Consider the following 19,671-nt stretch of genomic DNA (forward strand, 5'->3'; position numbering starts at 1 on the left):
AGTCTGGATGCATTAGCCAGAACTCCTTGACTCCCAGCCCCATCAACACAATTACTCATCTAATGCACAAGCTAGCTCCACACCTGCATACAGACAGCTTTGCCCTTGGTCAGTTTCAGTACCAACCTGCCCATGCATTCACAATCACTTGTCTATTCCTCCAAGGCACAAATTGTGTTATTTTAATGCACAGATGTCAGTTGCTTTTATGTGGTGTCCAAACTAGCAGAGCAGGTTCTACACATTACAAGAGAAATATTTAAAAATCACTTTTTTTTTTTTTTTTTTTTTTTTAATACAACATGTCTGAGGTACTTTACGTAAGTTTGATCTGCATTTATCATTTGGTAAGTGTGAAACAAAAACGAATCCACCACTTTGCTGTTGAAGGATTGACACCTTTGTTACATTGTGGCCCAGAAAGTGATGCTCATTGTTTGTTCTCATATCCCAAAACTCAACAGCCTTTATTTTTATGCTGGCACATATATCTGGCAATAGTGCAAATGCAGTATTAGTGCCAGTTTAGTATCGTTGTTGATTTCTTTGCACCTGCACCTCTTTGCTGGCTCCAAGCGAACCTACTTATGCCAAGTTAGATGGAGTGGCACAGATGAGGTTGTGTTTTCGCAGAGCAGAAGGCACAGTAATAATTTGGCTGTCATTTTGTCATGAAAGTGTGCTTGCGTTTACACCTGCTCAGATCATCTCTTATCAAGAACTTAAGTATAAATGGCAATTTTTGTGGCTTTGTTCAAATGTGCCTCTGGACAGTCAGAAAGCATTGTTTATGTTTGCAGTTTAAATGGTGCTGGGATGCAACGGAAAATGACCTGCTTCACGGCATACTGGTAAACCACTGCACATCGAATCCAACCGTGTACAGTGAAATCATTTGAAGCACAACAGGGGTCCTGAGATTTGTCAAAGCTGTCAAGAATTTTTTCAATTTAAGCAAAAGTCGAAACTCCATTTCCTGGATAATCTAGATAATCAAAAATTCTTTTTTTTTTTCTGTCATGCAAAAGCAGTTATTAAGGCGAGTTTTCATTTTTGCTGCCTACATGCAATTGTGTCACAGTATTTGCAGTAATGGCATTATTATGAACATGGGTGTGAATCCAGAAATGTGAACAACAGCACAATGAGGCAATGTTTCCAAAAACATAAACTCAGCTCAAAAGGGGATATTGCGCCATTAAGCGCATATTTTATGTGTGTGTGCAGTAATTTTTTTATGGTTTGAACTTAATAAGATTGGTATAAATCAGACACCACAATGTTAAAACTGAGGTGATCTGATGAAATGCTTTGCTGCATTTCATGCGCTGCCTTTTTTTGCAAAACATTTGTTTGTGTATCTGTTTTAACTTTATAAAAATGTCAGCACAGTGACACTTCTTTCCCTCCTCTGATACTCTTCCTCACCATATCCCTCTATCTTCTCATATGTAGCAGCACCAGCGCATGAAGTGAGCCGATGACCCCAGGGTACAAAAGGCTTTAACTAGCAGTAGGTGTCTCTCAATCTGCCGGACTGCAACAGCCAAGCTTGTTAGTCACACTAGTGGAATTGTACACCCACACACACACGCACACACACACACACACACGCACAAGTGTCCCATGGATAGACTTAATCCAGCCACTGAATGCGGCAAGCAGCGATAGCAGAACTGGGTCAGTTCTAGAGAAGACTGTGGTGTGAAACCGCCCCCCTCGGGGTGGATTGAGGTCTGAACTTTGGCTGACCCCCTCAACAAGTACAGACGTTCAATGAAACCTCAAAATTTGCCGGATGGAATCTGTTTGAATTAATCCTGTCAACTTCATTGATCAGGCTAAAATGCAGGCTTAAGCCATACGAAGAGTATTTTGGACATGGATAAAATAGAGTAGCTGTAATTGGGTTTTCTTCATGCTGAGATTAACTACAGAGGAAGTTTAAAGCTGGGGAAGCTGGGAATGATGGTGACTCACTCCTCTCGTGGTTTCTATTTCACACAGACGTTTTAGGAATCACTCGTCCAGGTAGACATGTGAAGGTTGGATTTTAAAAAAACAATTTCAAGCCTGTATTTTTTATGTGTCACTTTTTGTACTTTTATCTGAGCAAGAACCACTTGAGCTTAAACCCTGTCATGACTTTTTTTTTTTTTTTTTACGTTGTTTGTCCATGCCCTCCATCAACAAGATGACATCATTTATCTATATCTTGCAAAACTATCACAAATCACTTCTGATGTGCCAATGCTATGGTTAAGGTTTAGGCACAAAAATGACTTGGTTAGGTTTAGGAATCACAGTTTGGGTTAAAATAAGTAATGTAACAAATGTGGTTAAGGTTAAGGAACAGTCATGGTCATGCTTGAAAAACAGTTGACTGTCTTTCTTTTGGCTGTTTTTGAAAACTTTACATCATCTGTTCAAACTGTGTAGTTTTTGAATTAATAAGTAAGTAAGACCCTTTACTGCAGTTACAAAATGTTGCAGGAACACGTCATCAATAATGCAAAAGGAACAGCACAGGCCTGAATGCAATGTCAATCTGAAGCCCCCAACACATTAGACACCACATCCTTCTGCGTGGCCTGAATGTTGGCAGCCAGCAATGGGTATGGTGATGTACAAGTACGTAAAACATGTATGTAGTTAAAAGATGTACATTCATTTCTTCTACAAGTGCATTTTGAGTTCTAACTTTCCTGGTTCCACCCGTGTACAGTTTGAGGTTGGAATTTAAGTGGTAGTGCTTGGCCACAAATCAGTTGAATGTTGGAATATTGCCTTTTGTGGAGCCATTTCAAACTGTCATTACTCTTTGTAATGGTAACACTCTGCACCATTAGGTTTCAGCAACTAGTCAAATGGATGGTTCATGTGAAATTTGTATAACCTCTGAAAAGGCAAAGTGGCTTTTTATACCACAGTAAAGGCCACCAGTTACAGAGACAAAAGCACACTTTACAATTTCTGTGTGTGTGTGTGTGTGTGTGTGTGTGTGTGTGTGTGTGTGTGTGTGTGTGTGTGTGTGTGTGTGTGTGTGTGTGTGTGTGTGTGTGTGGCTTGTTTTGTTTCTTTGGGACCTTTTCTGGTATAAACACTGACCCTGTCAGGACCAGTAGTCCTCATGGGGACCAAATCCCAGTCCTAATGAGGCAAAACATCATTTCTGAGGTCCTGGTTAAAGTTAGGGTTAGGCTCTGTGCTCTTTCTGCCTTTTTACAATCTCTCATATAGAGGTAGTCTACAAATGTGTGTCTGTAAAGTGAGAGTGCATGTCTGTGTGTGAGCTTGCGTGTGAGCCTCTGTGACTTTTTGAATCTTACCTACATGTGTTTGCATGTTTTGAGCATACTCATTCTCATAGTCAGTGTGTATGTGTGTGTGTGTACTCATCTATCACCAGCTGCAGCTAGTAGGCAGCTCATCCCACTCCTTACATTAAAGCTGATGTATGCTTATTGAGCAGCCAGAGGCAGAGACTGGAGACCTGATTTATAAACCAATACAGCTTGTTTTATGGGGGATTGATCTGCTTGTGTCTCCATCAGTGAAGCATTCTCCTTGTCTTTATTCAGAGTGACAGGAGGTAATAAAGGTATGACAATGAAAGAGAACGATGAAAGTGTTTACAATTAAACTGTTTAATAGCATCACCTTTCCTGACATTCATATATTACGCTGCATTCCAGACATGTTGGAAAGTCGAAAACTTTTTTTGTACTAGGAAAACATAAAGGAACAACACCCAGGGGGGTCATACACTGAATCACTGCAATCAAAAAATATTTCTAACATTTTTTTTATTATATAATACATTTAAATAAAAAAACTCAAGATACAACACTAATACTGTTATGTTACCCCTGATGACTGTAGGATCACAATGCACACACACAAGTTTAGTAGTAGTAGTAGTTTAGTGGTATCATATGATCTTCACCATCAGATGTAGTCTGCCCAGTTGTCCTAGAATTGTTTATGCTCTAATTTCCATTTCTTTCTGAACCTAAATGATTTCTTTCAAAAAGCTTATACTCAAAGTTTACTCTTGACTTTACAAACAAATCCAAGGCACTAAACATGCACCGAGACTGAGCCTTCCATAAGACCAACACAGCAGCATGAACATGTGTGTCGTTATTGAAGTATACAACAGTTGTAAGGAGGTAAAATGGCTGTGCTACACCTCAGCCCCAGGACTGTAAGAAAAGGTACAAACAGTACTGCTGCCAGTGCCATATTGCAAGAGAATAATAGGTTATATTTGCACAGATTGTTTTCCCAATCCTTCCCGCTCCTGTCTCAAGTGGTTTCTTCAGTTTCATCATGTTAAATCTGTCATCGGTGGCTAAGACACAGAATACTGTAAACTTAATGTGTAAGTTTTAGGTGTTGAGTTCTGTACTCACTCGCCTGTTGACACATCTAACACTGAATGCATTATTGCATTTCTCTGGTTGACATCCTCCCCTCAGTTGCATCACCTTTAACTTAGCTGACTCATAACAGTCGAGATGTAAAGCACGGCTACAACACGCTGTCTTTTTTACAGATACCAGTTTCTGTTCATGAAAATTCCCAATGCGGTCTTTTTCATGCACACACATAATTTATACGTCTGGCCTCAGGATTCTTGTCTAAGTGTGCATGACTGCATGGCTTTGATTAAGTTTGTTAAAGCAGCCCCATCCTCCAGGGTATTAACAGCAGCAGGATGGGATCATGGACAGTGATTAACATTATATGTGTGTCAAGGCACCAGGAGACCCCAGGGTGTCAGACCCAAACCCTTTGAACCCGGCTACCGTCTGCCTCCTGTCTCACTCACTCACACACAGACACACACACACACACCTGCACACAGAGGCAATACAGAGGCTATTCAATGGCTACCTGGTTCTCTGTCTCACTATTTCTCTTTCTTTGTCTCCTTTCAATCAGCCCACATTAAAAGGAAATGATACTGTAAGTGGAAAACACCTTCAGCTGCTGTGGTTTTCAGAGCACCAGATAAGAGAACAGGCACAAACGCATACACACACAGAGTCTCTGAGTTGCAGTGGTGCAGAAGTAACTGGGTGCCAGTTCATGTGAGGGGATATGAAAGGGATCATTTTGTTTCATCCTGGGTGTTTTTGAGCGTGTGTGTGTGTGTGTGTGTGTGTGTGCGTGGGTGTGTGTGTGTGTGTGTGTGCGCCCCTGCTCTAGTCCAGCTGATACTGATCTCCTTTCCCGGAACTACAATGGGCAGTGGGGCTGGGCAGTTGTTTATTGTCTTTTCATAAAAATCAAATCTTGATTTGTCTGTGGCATCAAATAGCCTGGTTTCTCATCTAGACAAACAATAACAAGAGAATTTAATTAAAACTTTATCATTAAGGTCTGAACAGTGATCAAAACATCAGAACATCAAAACATTTCTTTCTCATTCTCCTAATGCACCTAGTTACCAGGAACAAGTTTCTTCAGTGGTGTTCTCTGTGCCTTTTATCAGCATCAAAACAAACTGTGAATTGAATTTGAATGACCTGATAGATAGCTGGTTTATCCTGAAGTACGGATGCTTCATGCTATCTCATTTACTCATGTATTGATAAATTTTAAGGGAAAAAAAAATACTTAATCTTAACATGTCGACCGCTTGTCCTCTTTTAATCTGTTTGTGCTTTTTGTTGTCATATTGAGAAGCCCATTGTTTCAGCACAATAGCATTCCATCCCAGACCATGCAGCAGATACAGTACAATAATTTTACTTTCCCAAAGGTGTGATTAGTCATTTGAAACTAGATTAAACATTGGTGCACTACAAAGGAAAGGAGTAATGTTTTTCTTAGATTTATGGAGTTTTTAACACCTTGCTTTTTGTTCTTTCAGGAAGTAAACAAAAGAGACCTTGGTCATGTTTCACTAGAAAAATTATGCAACACCTACAGCCACACTGAATTTTGTTTAATACAAGCCAGATGGATAGGTGCACTGGAGAATGAAGGCAAAAGAAGGTAGTGAACTTTTGCATACTGTCAGCGCTAACTTGATCACACACATTGGACTCCATGCGCTTTCGAGGTAAATTCACAAACATTTTAAGTCGTAAGCAAAATCCTGATGGAAAATCAGCGGTTTGTGTGTTTTTGTTCACATTTCAATAGTTCGTTCTCAAAAGTTTAGACATATTACTTATGCAAAGAGAACAAAATTCACAGGATATAAATACATGAAAACAATGAAAGAATGATTGAATGAATACAAACTCTGTACAGGTATATTTGTAAGTGTGGAAATATGTGTTCATGCACGTCTGTCTATAGTCTATATGGGAATATAGCCAGTTTTCTGGATCCTTTGTTCTACGTGTTGGCACAAATGGAAAAAAAAGGTGGAAGTATTCAGCATTTTGTCTCTAATTGTAATCAAATCGTTAATGAAAGTACATGCGTATATTTCATTTTGTTTCCACCTCATCCGAACATGAGAAATATTTAGCTAATAATGTGTGGCGTCATACATCACAGCAGCTTACTGTAACATTAGCAAACAGTTTTCATTTACATCTGTAAATGAACATTGTGTTTCTCATGCTGTTTCTTCGTGCCCAGTTGTCACAGCCTTACACGGAGACCTTTGGTTCATTGCGTTGTTCAACTGCATTGTTGCACGGTTCATAGCTCGTGGTTTTCCCAGGAAAAAGCTCGGAAAACAGAATGAAAAAGAGAGAGAGAGTGAGAGAGATAGATTTTGTGGATGTCTTGGTACGTCTCACATCTGCAGTTTCCTCTGCGGGGAGGAGGAAAACTTTGCTGTCGTAGGCCTGAGGAGACAGGGGAGCACGCAGGTCTCCAGCCTCTCTGTGGGTTCCACTATGGGAGGTTGCCTCAGAGTGCAGGAGGGGGAAACCTCAGCCTCTCTGAGCAATCCAACAGGCAAGACAGAGAAAAGGGGAAAGAACAATGTCTGTGGTTAGTTCACCAGAGGAGGGATTTTACACCTCTGTTTGAAATGGCTTGCAACTCTTTGGGTGCTAGGGAGGGTCACCTACTGGAAAACAGGTGTTTGGCAGAGTCACAGATGCCTGTAGTTTTTTTGTTTTGTTTTGTTTGTTTTTGTTTTTGTTTTGTTTTTTTTTTGAGGGGGGGTTGTTGTTGTTTTTTTTTTTTCACAAAACCATTTATAGTTTATGGCATTTGAGGTCATCACACCTCAAATGAAGATATAAATTTGCTGTTGCAAACATGCAAAGTCTGTGTGTGAGACCACACCTTCACAATTTCATTTATAGAACAACGCCATAGAAGTTTCATACTTAACAGATGACCTGATTAGATTTTGACCCCCTGCTGCAAATATGTGCAGGATACAGGACCTTTCAGCAACTCAAGTGCTGCTTGTGAAGGCATGAAAAAAAATCCAAACCTAATGTCATTTTAACATGAAATACTGTAAGCGATTCTACATACAATTAATACTGTTTAATACTGTACAGATCTGGAATTGCATTCCTCTTCACCCAACATATCCTCCTTGTGCATATATATATTTATAGATTTTTGTTTACTATCAGATTGTCCACATTTCAGCGCTTCTCCAACAGAACGGTAGGAAGCGAGTATTGCAGAACCTCAATCTGCCTTTCTCTTGCGTCGAAGTAATCACACAGATGTCTGGCTGTCCAGAGCCTGCCATGTTGAAGGCTGAACAGCCCACACATGCACACACAAACACACACAAACAGAAGCACACTCAGTGTTCTGATTTGTCTGTCTGATAGTGCTGTCAGTGAGACTGGTTGTCAGAGAGAAGGAATCTATTACAGGATCGATTTGGCCATGCAATTAGGTGGCAATGGGAATTTCTCATTTCACTTTTCTCTCGTAACACTCGTCTCTCGGGAGCTTTGAAGGAGGGATAAAGTGATACACTGTGATGGCTGGCAGAGGAATAGAAAAGTGGCAAGATTATGGGAGGAGGGAAAGTATGTGTGTGTAGTTGTGTTCCTTTGATAGATGTAGGAGGTGTTTATTCTGTCTGTGGAAGCACATAAAGAAAGTAATGGAAGACGGGATCTTATTTATGTGTGTGTGTGTGTGTGTGTGTGTGTGTGTGTGTGTGTGTGTGTGTGTGTGTGTGAGAGCAATGATGCACACATATTATCCGACTTATTCACTTTGTAAATTGGCCTGTTACTCATCCTCCTCTTCAGACCGCTCATCCTCCTTCTACAGCTCGTCTTATTTTCTCATCTCTTTTTCACTATTTAAAACTTGCTCACTAATTGGCCATCCTGAAATCTTAACAGATGCATGAGAAACTTTTCTCTCACACCAAACTGGCTTTTCAATTTGCATCACACTGAAAAATGAATAAATAAAAAAGCTTTGTGACAGATCCTGGAGTTTGGAGAGGAGCCCCAGCACTTCTTTCGATTTACATCACAGACGTTTCGGTATGTGTGATGTGTAAATGCTTCTGTGTGTTTGAACCTAAAAGAAAGCCTCCTTGCATCATCCATTCCTAAAGCACATTTGTGTTGTTGATAGTCACTCCAGCTCAAAGTGGTGTACATCCTCAGTGGTGCCAAAACCTTGAACTGTTACACACAACTATTTTGCCAAGAACTGAGGTGGTTTTTGGCCAATGTTTTGGTTGAAATTTGATCACTGACTATCCCTATTAATGTATGAGCACTGATTCATGGAGCGGTTTTTGGAACGTTTTTCTTAACACATCTCGGAAACATCAGTCTGCACTATTGGTTGCATCATGCGAAATGGGATTGCACTCTCCCAAAGTCCCACAGCAATAAATGTAGAAATGATAAAAATGTGGACGATAAATGATCTGATATGCAGTTTGCAAAATAGCATATCCTTCTATATGTTGAAGCTAGACATATTCTTCAATTCAGTCACTTAAGCAAAAAAAGAAAAGCTACAGTAGATATATTGAAGGAAACACAATAAGCACAGGATATCTGCTGCCTTGAAAAGCATCACAAACAACCCAAAGCTGTCTGAAATTAAGCCTTTGTAGTAACAGTGTAAAATAAGTGACTTTGTAAATGAAATTTATTTATATTTTAGGATATTAGTATATTTTTGTTTTATATTTTTTTTGCTTTTCAACCACAGAGGAGCTTCTCAACAGTTAAATTTGGATGAAAACATATTGTACAGAATCGCCTAAGAACATGACTCAATTGGCGGCATTGACAGTCAGAAGATTTACATCCCCATATACCAAGATTATTACCAAGCCATCAGCAGTGTCAAGCTGAGTGATAGATTTATCTGATTTCCCTTTGTCAGTGCGTAGTCCTACCTGGCAGTGAGAGTTTTGTATCACAGCAGTGCCTGGCAGGACGGAAGAGGCCGACGGAGAGATTTAATGAAGCTTCCTCTGCCGGCTAATTAAAATCTTCCTCTCCCCCGCTCTGTCATTAAGCAGTGTTTTAACAGGAAGATGGGAAAGAAAAGATAGCCTGGAAGCTTTTATTTTGCAACTCTCCTGCAGTACCAATTGCCTGTGTGTGGGTGGTGAATATAGGGTATAAATATGTATAGATAGTCTATGATAATTGCCTGTGTTTACGTGTTGATGTATTTTTAGGTGTTTGTACATCAGTGCAACTACTTGCCAAAGATTTCCCTCTGCGTGTGTGCACGTGTGTGTGTTTCCTGAAGACACACAGGCTTGCAGCCAAAATGCTTCTCGAAACAGAAATAAAGTCTTACCCAATATTCATTCTTCTCCACACCCTCTATGTGCCTGTGGATAGGCTAATGGGCTGCGGCATCAGCCTCTGACACAAGGCATTTTTCTAATATGTTTGAACTGCTGGAGGACTCCACTGGGGTTTAATTGCAAGGGAAATACACAGATATGTACTTAATTAAATCCCTTTACCGAGCCATGTCGCCTTATATTTGCATTCCATTTAGAGGTGGAGCTACCCTTTTAACTATGTTGTGATTTACAGAAGAGTTTGTCAGTTCTTTATCAGGGAACGCTCAGTTTTTTCTCTCTTTTTCTCTGTTTTTTTTATGTATCACAGACAGGGGCTGGCTCAAGGGAGCTTTTTGGCTCAGTGAACTTGCTGGAGAGCTGCACATTCAACAACTTTTAAATGATTTCAATATGCTTATTTAGATATACTGTATGTCTGCTAGAGGGAGTACCTAGCCCTAGAGCCTTGCGACTGTATTAAACTTTATTATGCAGGCTTTGAGCTGCATCGCAGCTGCATTATGGCAAATACACTAAACTCAAAGTGAATAGATAGCAGTGCCCTGCAGTGTGAAGCTAAAACATCATGGTAATAAACCATCTGAAAACCTCATATCTGGCTCTTCATTTGTTCAGTTGTAAAACTCTTCCGTCTGCTTCTTTTAGTTCAACAACTACATTGACATGGCAGCCTGGCTGATACTTTAAATGAAATGTTCTTAAAAGCTACGGGGCTATGACAGTCTAACAAGCTAAGGAACACACAGTACCATGTAGCCACAATGATAGTGCCACTCCTACAAAGGCCCTTTGTCTTATCATCCCCAACACTGTTCCCCCCCATATTTTCTTCCACTCTTCAAGATTTTTTCCAGCAAACACATCTCTATAAAAAAATGATCTGCAATGATCTGTCCATAGAAATGCCAACATCACAGTTACAGAGATTTTTGTTTTTGTTTGTTTTCAGACTGCATAATTTTTCTTACTGTACCTTCCAGGCAGTCATTGGCCTCTATCCATTTCAATATAGTATGAAAATAAACTTGAAGGCATTTACAGTAATTTTTCTTGGGTTAGATAATCAATCACAGTGAAGCTCCTGTCTTCTTTTATTTTTGTCAGTGCCATGTTATTCTTACATGGTAATGCTGTAGAGGTCAGAGACTCTTTTTTTGCTGGTGCATTCGAGGACTTGTAGACAAACACAAAAACCTAATGCACATTGTTTGTCTTTATTGTTGCTCTCCCTTTACACTATAGTATGACAAGACTTATAGGAGATCAAAAGGCTTGTGTCAACAATTTGTTGGTCTGATGTCAGTGTTGCTTACTGGTTGCAGTTTGGATTTACTTTGAATACAATACAACCAAAACATTGTATTAAAATGCTATACACAGGTTTGTGTATCTCCATGCTCCTATGACAACAAAAAAAACATATGTCTAATTTGCTATTTGGTATGATAATGCACACTATGAAATGGCTCAAACAACACACTGAAACCACACTAACATAAATGTAACCTGCCATCTGTAATCAGATTTGACAGTAATCCTTCACAAAAATTGAATTCACACAGCATTCACTATGTCTGTATGACAGACTATGATAGGAACTGCCCCTTGTGGTGGATCCATTTAACCACTGGAAACCACATTGCTTGGACCAACAGTGTCCAGCAGCGGCAGTGACAGCTTTAATTTGGTAGCTGGCAGTCAACATGACTAGCGAACTGCAGGGGGCTTTTACAAAGTGGACCAACTGTCTTAGCCGCCCACAGCGTGGGAGGAGAGGAGCACAGGACAAGCAATGAGAAGGTTTTTTTTTCTTTTTTTAAGGCAGATATTCTGAGGCTGTGAAGATTATGTGTGAAGCTGCTCTTAATAGGTGTTATCTTTATTGTTTTAGGAAATCACGTTTTCTGTTTGGTTTTAATGCATATAAATGCACCCTATTCTCATTACAGTGGACAAGATGTAGTACAAGCACACAAGCACAAAATGCTCAATATTTCCACATATTACACACTGACAGATACAGTATATTCTGCAAACTCACAGGCACATACACCTTTCACACTTTCATTTCATATGCAAGCAGAGGCCGAGCCGCTGCTTCATTTTCCAGTTGGCAGGGAGCTGATGTGTTCAGATATGATTTATTGATCATGTTGAGCACATTAGTTTACCCACTGTGTTCAGTTAAAAAGCAATAACACATTTTACACCCTCTGTTCTATTCGAGGGCAATAACACTAAACTAATTACGCAAACTGGGGACAGTGGTGTGATTTGTAAAAGACCGAGCCGTGCTCCGACTCTGAGCCGGCTCCAGCAAGATCCAGAGAATATCAGAAGTAATACAGCAAGATTGGATTAATTCATATACATCTTATCTCTCTCCATTCGCTGATTTATATGGAAAAAGAGCCATGGGGCAGAGACAGAGACTGTGTTTACAACCCAGCGAATGGCTGCTGTCTTGGCTATTACTCACTTTCCAGCATCCCTGTTACATTCTGTTCTTGGCATTGAAGTGTTCCTCTGAAAGTTTCACTGTTTCAAAGTAGTCCCAAAACTTGAATATTTTGCTGCGGTTAGCCATGGTCCAGGATGTGAACAGAAGTGTCTCTTCTCACATGCTTTGTTGTTAAATAACAAATGAAAATATGCAAAAGTTACGAACTGATAAGCTGATTCAAAATGCACATGTCTTATTCAATCCACTGTTCTTGGAAATTTGGAACTGGGTCCAAGCTGGAACAAGGAACAAAGAACTCAAAATTCATCTCAATTCTTTGTCTCTTAAAACTACAAATGAAGTTGGAAATCTCTGTGTCAAAAGTGGTATAATATTTATGAATGACCACTTACAGTAGAAAAAAGATGTTGCTTATTAATTCCAAACCTGCAGGCTGTAAAGGAAACTCCTATAATGGTCTTCATCAAAACTGTAGGAGGTTACAGACAGATTTTTGACAGAGACTAGACAAGACAGCACATTATTCCACCCTGGCATCAAGTACTAGAATAAGCTTCAAGACTCTTTTGCTTGTCAATAAAGCGCTGGATTGCTTTATTCCACAGTGTGAGACATGCTGAAAAGCCCTGAGCCACCCAGACCTCTCAGGTCACTTGGCACTGGTCTTCCTCCAGTGCCATTTGCTGGTTATATCTGCTCAGGCTGCTTTTAGTACTCCTAGTACTTAGGAAGCCTTTTGTCTCCGAAGAATCAGTAGTTTGTCTTTGTAACTGATGTGTTTGTGCGTTTGGTTTGCTTGCCATGACTAAATGGATGTAAATGAATCTTTCATTGATCTTTTAGCACATTTTTTGTTATTATTTTCTAGTACATTAAAATTCTTGTCTGCTTGAAATGCAGTGTAAATAAATTTAGCCTTCTCTTGTCATAGCTTCATTAAGGAAAGCATCATCTCAGGTCAATTTGTAAACCTTTATTATGCTTCATAACCGAGTAATGGAATTTACTCATGAAAACCTAAAACCAGAAGAGCTGCAGAATTTCCCTGCTTGCATGCAAGTACAATCCAAATATTCTTTCACACATGCGCATATACATGGATATACACACACACTCACATCCACACGTTTTGAAGGTGTTGCATTTTTGCTACTCCTAGGTCTCATATTAGGCCAATCAGTATTAATTTTTCCTCATCATGCACCATTCTTACTTTATAATAGTAATAAAAAAACATATTAAACCAAAATGAAAAGAATAGCAAAGGATTTGAGGAAATGTAGCATCCATCAGCTTTTTCCCCCCCTCTTTCCCATCAGTGGTAATTGATATTTGAGGCTTCATTTTGTGCCCCGGCCTCCTTTTCTTGAAATGATCTTTTGGAGCGCAGAGAGAAAAAAAAAAAGCTGAGGCGGTGGAAATGGAATTGGTTGTGTGTCGGTGCATGAGAGAGTGGGATTATCCCAGCGTAATGTCAGCCTTATTAAACACTATTACACTCTATAGATCAGACAGGGATCTGAAGAGGATATACTGCCTGCTCATATGTATGTGGAACTGTGTGTAAATTGGGATTATATGCTCATAAATGAGAGTTTTTTTATTAAACATCAGATATGATCCCGCAAATGTGGTCCACCTCTGATACGATCCAATATTTCAGAGGATTTATTATTATTGGTTGTAGTACTATATTTCATCAGTGCCAAAGTTATTCTAAGTTGCCTGAGCCATTTATTTGCTTTATATAGATTATTTATGGCTGTTGCATTTATGCAAGTCAGTACAACAATGCATACCTTTATTCTATCTTTCTAACAAGTAAAATGGATAAAAAGTAAAAAATGAAAAAACACACTGTCTCGCAGATGTGATGTACTATAAGACTGGGTTACACACAGGGGTTACATAACAGTTTAACTTGGATTTTGTAATTCTCTAAGTATGGAAATTCTTTCACTAGACCCTAAAAAAGCTTTGGAGTAGCAGAAGTGTGGACAGTGTGACGTTTTCTTTTTACATCATGATGGACTATCAGCTAGTCACTCTCATCCATGCCTGGAACTTGTATTTAAGTTACAGAAAACATCCATATCTATTTGTCGCAATTCGTATGATACTCTGTGCAAAGTATTTGACGTTTCAGAAAACATCAGATAAGTATGATTTTTCTCACAGAAGTCCAAATTAGATGGGCATTTCAATTAGAAACAATCACGACTGTGGGAACAACAAAGCCTCATAGTATAGGTCACTATGGCAACACAAAAAACACACTGTAAAGGTAATGCAGTGTAAAGGTTTGCCTGTGCTGAACCCTGAAGGATTATCAGTAACATGAAAATACATAACAGCATGAATTTTGTGCCGTCACTTGGAGGTGGAACAGTGTTCCCTGTTTGGGTGTAGACCTGTTTGAACAGGCTTAAACCAGGAACCAGGAAATAAAGATAACAAAATTTAGACAAAGGAACAACAAGAAATTTACAGCAACGGGTGACATCTCTGAGTTGGCAAGACAACACGCAGTGTTAACACCAATTAAGCTAAATTCATGAGTTTCCAGGGCCTTTGAATATTTGGTTAGTGGACAGATGGTATCAGTCATTCAGAAAAGGTGAAACTATATAACAAACATCAGCGCTCACAGTCTTAGTTGTCACACCACGCATCATATTGCTGGTGAAAATTGAGCTCACATGCCGTTAGAGAATGAGTGCAGGGGAGAGCAATCACAACAGTCAAATTGTGTTACACTACATGGCAGGAAGCTGAGCCTGAAGGCAAGTTCAACTCTCAACATTTGGCTCCTGAAGCAGCAGAAACAAGCTGTTATTTGTTTTTTGGCTTTGTTTTTTAAACATTTCTTGGCAGCAGGAAACACACACTGACAACGCACATACACACACACACACCATAGTCTTGCGTGTACTTGCAGTCAGCTGCTCAGACATGCATGTGTCTGCACACTCCTAAAAGTATATACACCAACCCTATCTCTTACAAATGAAGTGATTTGCGACAGCAAATACATTTTGAATAAATGTGATACAGCTGGAGTTTTCAGTTTTCACTCAACTTAATGAGAAAATTTATCAATGCAAGTATTCTCCAAGGCACAGAATCTTCACTAACTTATGACTTTTCTTTATCCTGCAGTGTCCATTTGTAGCAAGTAAAGAACGATGAAAACATTTCTGTGGTTGTGTTTAGGCACTCACAGCATGTAGTTTACACTAGTTTAAGATTATAGACTTGTTTAAAACATGAAAAAGTCAACAGTGACTCGAAGCACAAAAAAAGGCAAGTTTACCTTTTCAATATGTCACTAAAACCAACCTGAACCAAGTGCTTGTGTTGCTTAAACTTAACAGCCACACACAGGGCCCAGGATGTAAAGCCTGGTCTCTGGGCATTGAAGTCCTGTGCTTTGTATTGTACTGTATGCCAACCACGACTTGCATGCAGTACAAAAACCCAGCACTTAATTTTAAACATTGCCAGTGAACACAATCTAGGCATCAATTAGGTTTCACATCAAAAGATAACTGCCAGAACAAGCTAGTGGTATAGAAATGTAATATGCTGGAGATGACGTTGTGTACACACATGCACTCACTTAAGGTGATACTCCACCCAAAGCCTCTTTGTATGTAAGGCACACAGCTGAATGCTGGAAAGGTGGCTGGTAAAAATCAGTGGTTTCTACCAACTACTTCCGACATCCTGGCCTTGAAGCAGTGTGATTCAGCAAAAATAGATAAATAGTAGTTTAATGACTACAGTAAATACAAGACCCAACCTCACTGATGTAACTAGGATGGACAAAATAATAGAAACACTGTGTAGAGTTAGCAGCAGAACCACGACCAAAATTATCATAAAGTCTTTTAAATGTTGTAAAACATAACTTTAATGAAGGAGTCATTGTGACTGTTGTAAGTGTAGTGAAGTGTACCCACGTGTGTGTGTGTGTGTGTGTGTGTGTGTGTGTGTGTGTGTGTGTGTGTGTGTGTGTGTGTGTGTGTGTGCGTGTGTGAGTGTATGTGAAGATAGTTCATATGGGCTTGTGTCTATTTCGGTGTATGTATATATATATAAAGACAGGCTCGCAAATACTTAACCTACTTAAAATACTTACCCTCTTACCCTCCCACATGAGCGCAGTTTCCACCCACTCATACATATTCTTCACTCCATACATGCACTTAATTGTACACGCTTACAACCTCTTCCCACACACATATACACACCAACACACACATTACAGTTTTCTCTGCAAACGTAATCATTCCTTCTACGGGTTTGATTCGAAAACTTCCTCTCACTCTTTATCCACACTTACACAAAAGGCATCCAGTAGCATGTTTAATTACCAGCCACCAGTAATAAATACACAATTAAGAACCTGAGAATAGTGGAATGCAGTCACTTCATCAGCAGCAGCTAATTAGGCCACACAGTTGCAGACTGAGATGTCTTCGCCAGACTAAGAGAACTTTGAGAAGTAAACTGTGGGGGGTAGTAGAGGTATATCATGAACACTATTAAACCTATTTTCTCCAAATGTAGCACCATCCCTGTATATTTCATCTTTTAGGGTACATATGTTCTTTATGTTGAGCACAGGAAAATGAATGCTGTGCAGATGTTGGAACATTTTCAGGCTCTGCCTCATCATATTCTCATACATGCTTTGGTCCATTGATTGCTCCACTGTTAGAAGGAGAAAAGATTCAATCTGTTCCACTCGTCAGATGTCACTTGACTAAACTGCTTTTGATATCTGCAAACAGAACTGCGGTGACATAAAACAACTTTGGTAATATGAGCAAGCCTGAAAATGTGTTTGTGATTTCACCAAGAATACACGAAGAGTGTGTTGTCCTGAGATCATTAACAAGAGAGGTTTGCGCTCCAGTTGTGCTCATTCTCCCCTAATTACTGGCAAATGCTTCCCCCTCGTCCCATGAAGGCACACTCCATCATCCCAGATGACTGCACTTTGATTGCTTTCTGTCCTTTGCTAAGCAAGTTCTCTTAAGTCACAAACTCCAACTGGACCAGAAAGGTTTACAATTTACAGCATCACGCCAACACGTAAAGTGAAGCAAGTGCAGTCCCTGTTTAGGCATGTAAAGGTTTACATTTTAACTGATAACTCATTGTGATTCAGAGTTACTGTTGTTTGATATAAAATAATGTCAATTTTGGTACAGTTTGTTACCATTTGCTGCTATAATGCACAATACTGCTTGAATCTATTTCGTAGTGCTGTGTGTAAAAGCTTTCACCATCAGCCAGCAGGTCCAGTGCGCATGTGTCTGGATGCCAAAGAAGAAGACCTGTCCTAGGGTTAACTGCTAGTCTCTACAGTGTAACCAAGTAAAGATACACCCAGTTGTCTTTTCTCCCCTTATGTTTTGGCAAGTAGAGGAGCACATGCTCTTATCAAGCTTTGCAAAGTTGTTCCTAAATACATACAATGCCAACACACTCACATTGTGCCAGCAAGATGTTTCCACTTCTCACAGACTTTACCAGATGTGTTGACTTCCCCACAACACCATGTTGTTTTTGTTACAATATCACTATTTATTTGTTGTTCTTTTTTTGTTTTTGTTTTTGTTTGTTTTATGCTTTATACCTGTGAGACACTGCTTTTTTTTAAAGCTACCTTCTACCTTCATTTTTCTCAATGCTCTCTTAGTGTCAGATGTTCATGAGAGATGCTCAAGAGTGCCTGTCTTGAAAAAAAAGATTTAAAATCTGCTCTTACTTATGTGATATGTTTAATACTGTATACTCCTTTGCATTTGTAAATATTTCTCTCTTATGCATACACTTTTTGATTTGAGCCTTTAAGTCCGGGAGAGTGAAATTTAGAAAGGAAAATGAAAATGAATAGAGAGAAAGAGAGAGAGAGACCATCACCAAAGGCATTTAAATTGACTGATCCATTTTAATTTCACTCCAGCTCCATTATGTTGTTGTTGATGTTACTAAAGGGCTGCCATGTCATTATCTCCCTCTTTTGTGTGTGCTGTTTTTGAGAAGACATTGCCGTTGTTTATTTTCCAGAAGAAGGCCTTTATGCTAATGCGACCTCTGCTAAAGACGATTTGCTGTCGATTTAACAGCGTGTTAAAACCACAATCAGCATCAGTCATGCGGAAGGAAGGCAGGGAGTGAGAGAAAAGTTTGGGGCTAAGTCATGCTAATCTTCATAATACCTTATAATAAATTCAATAAGCCTCTATACACACACATGCACGCACACACACTTTGACACGCATTGCATCTTCTTCAAGACGTATATAGCCTGGCGTGTTTTGTAATTAAACCTAGTAGCAGTAAAAACAGTGGGGTGAATATGAATGTAGGGCAAGATGTTCTAGAGGCAGTGAGTGAAGGGTTGTACTATTCTGTAAAAGAGCTGCTTCAGTGTACGTGTAGTGTTAAATTCACTGACACAGTTCTGCTGAAATGTAAACAAAAGTACAAAAACATGGGACCTTTTACTCACAGTTTGAATTTCTGTTGTTTACAACACATTTCTGTATACATATATACACTGTTTACATCTCTTCACAAAAGACTGAGTCTGCTTTCAATACACTGATGTTCACATAGAAGACAAGACGCTTACTGCACGTGCCTCTGGTGGAGCACGATCCAGAGAAGCAACGCAACAACTGAAGAATAGTGGTGCTAAAACACAGTGTTAACAATTATCATATTTGCGTTGCAGTTGCATGCATTGCATGTTTTTACTTTATTGTTCTTCTTCATAAAATAGATGAATACTACTACTAAGTTTTGTTAAAATTCACAGTAAATTTCACATGAAACATTTTCAGATACCTTATCTATTTACCACATTGTTGGGCAAAGGGAAATTCTGACCTGCAGCACTACATGAAATGTCAAATATCACCACAATCATCAGAAAGCTCACTGTGTACATATCAATTTTAAATCTGGCCTGTTGTTGTTAAAGGGTTATAAAAAAAAGAAAAAGAAAATGAATATTAATACTGTATATATAGGAACAACTTTGCAAAACTTGATAAGAGCAAGTGTTACTGTACTTGCCAAAACAGAAGGGGGGAAAAGACAACAGGGTGTATTTTTGTTTATTCCTTAGACAGATACAGTCTTCTTCTTTGGCATTCAGACACGAGATGACGCATATTTCCCAAACTATTAGACTGTTCTTTCAAAATGTCAAAGAGATGAATTGAACAAACAAGTGTCATCACCATTTGTAAACTCCACCGCTTGCGGGGCAACAAGTGTCACATTTCAATAGAAGTTTATGGGGTCAGCACCCACTGGCCGGCAGTAAGTGCTATCATTGATTTATTGTTGAGATCATGCATCTGAGATATTCTAATACAGGTCAGCAATGTCCTGGAGCCAGACAAGACATTATCTCAGCAGTCCAGCTCAGACTATA

General features: G+C 39.3%; 1 protein-coding gene across 2 annotated transcripts in view; it reads left to right on the forward strand.

Moving 5' to 3' along the window:
• The window catches only part of LOC121194083 (ephrin type-A receptor 6-like), a 177,389-nt gene that overhangs the window by 63,853 nt on the left and 93,865 nt on the right, over window positions 1-19,671 (forward strand). The window lies entirely within an intron of this gene.

Source organism: Toxotes jaculatrix, chromosome 15 (assembly GCF_017976425.1).
Source record: "Toxotes jaculatrix isolate fToxJac2 chromosome 15, fToxJac2.pri, whole genome shotgun sequence".
Classification (NCBI taxonomy): domain Eukaryota; kingdom Metazoa; phylum Chordata; class Actinopteri; family Toxotidae; genus Toxotes; species Toxotes jaculatrix.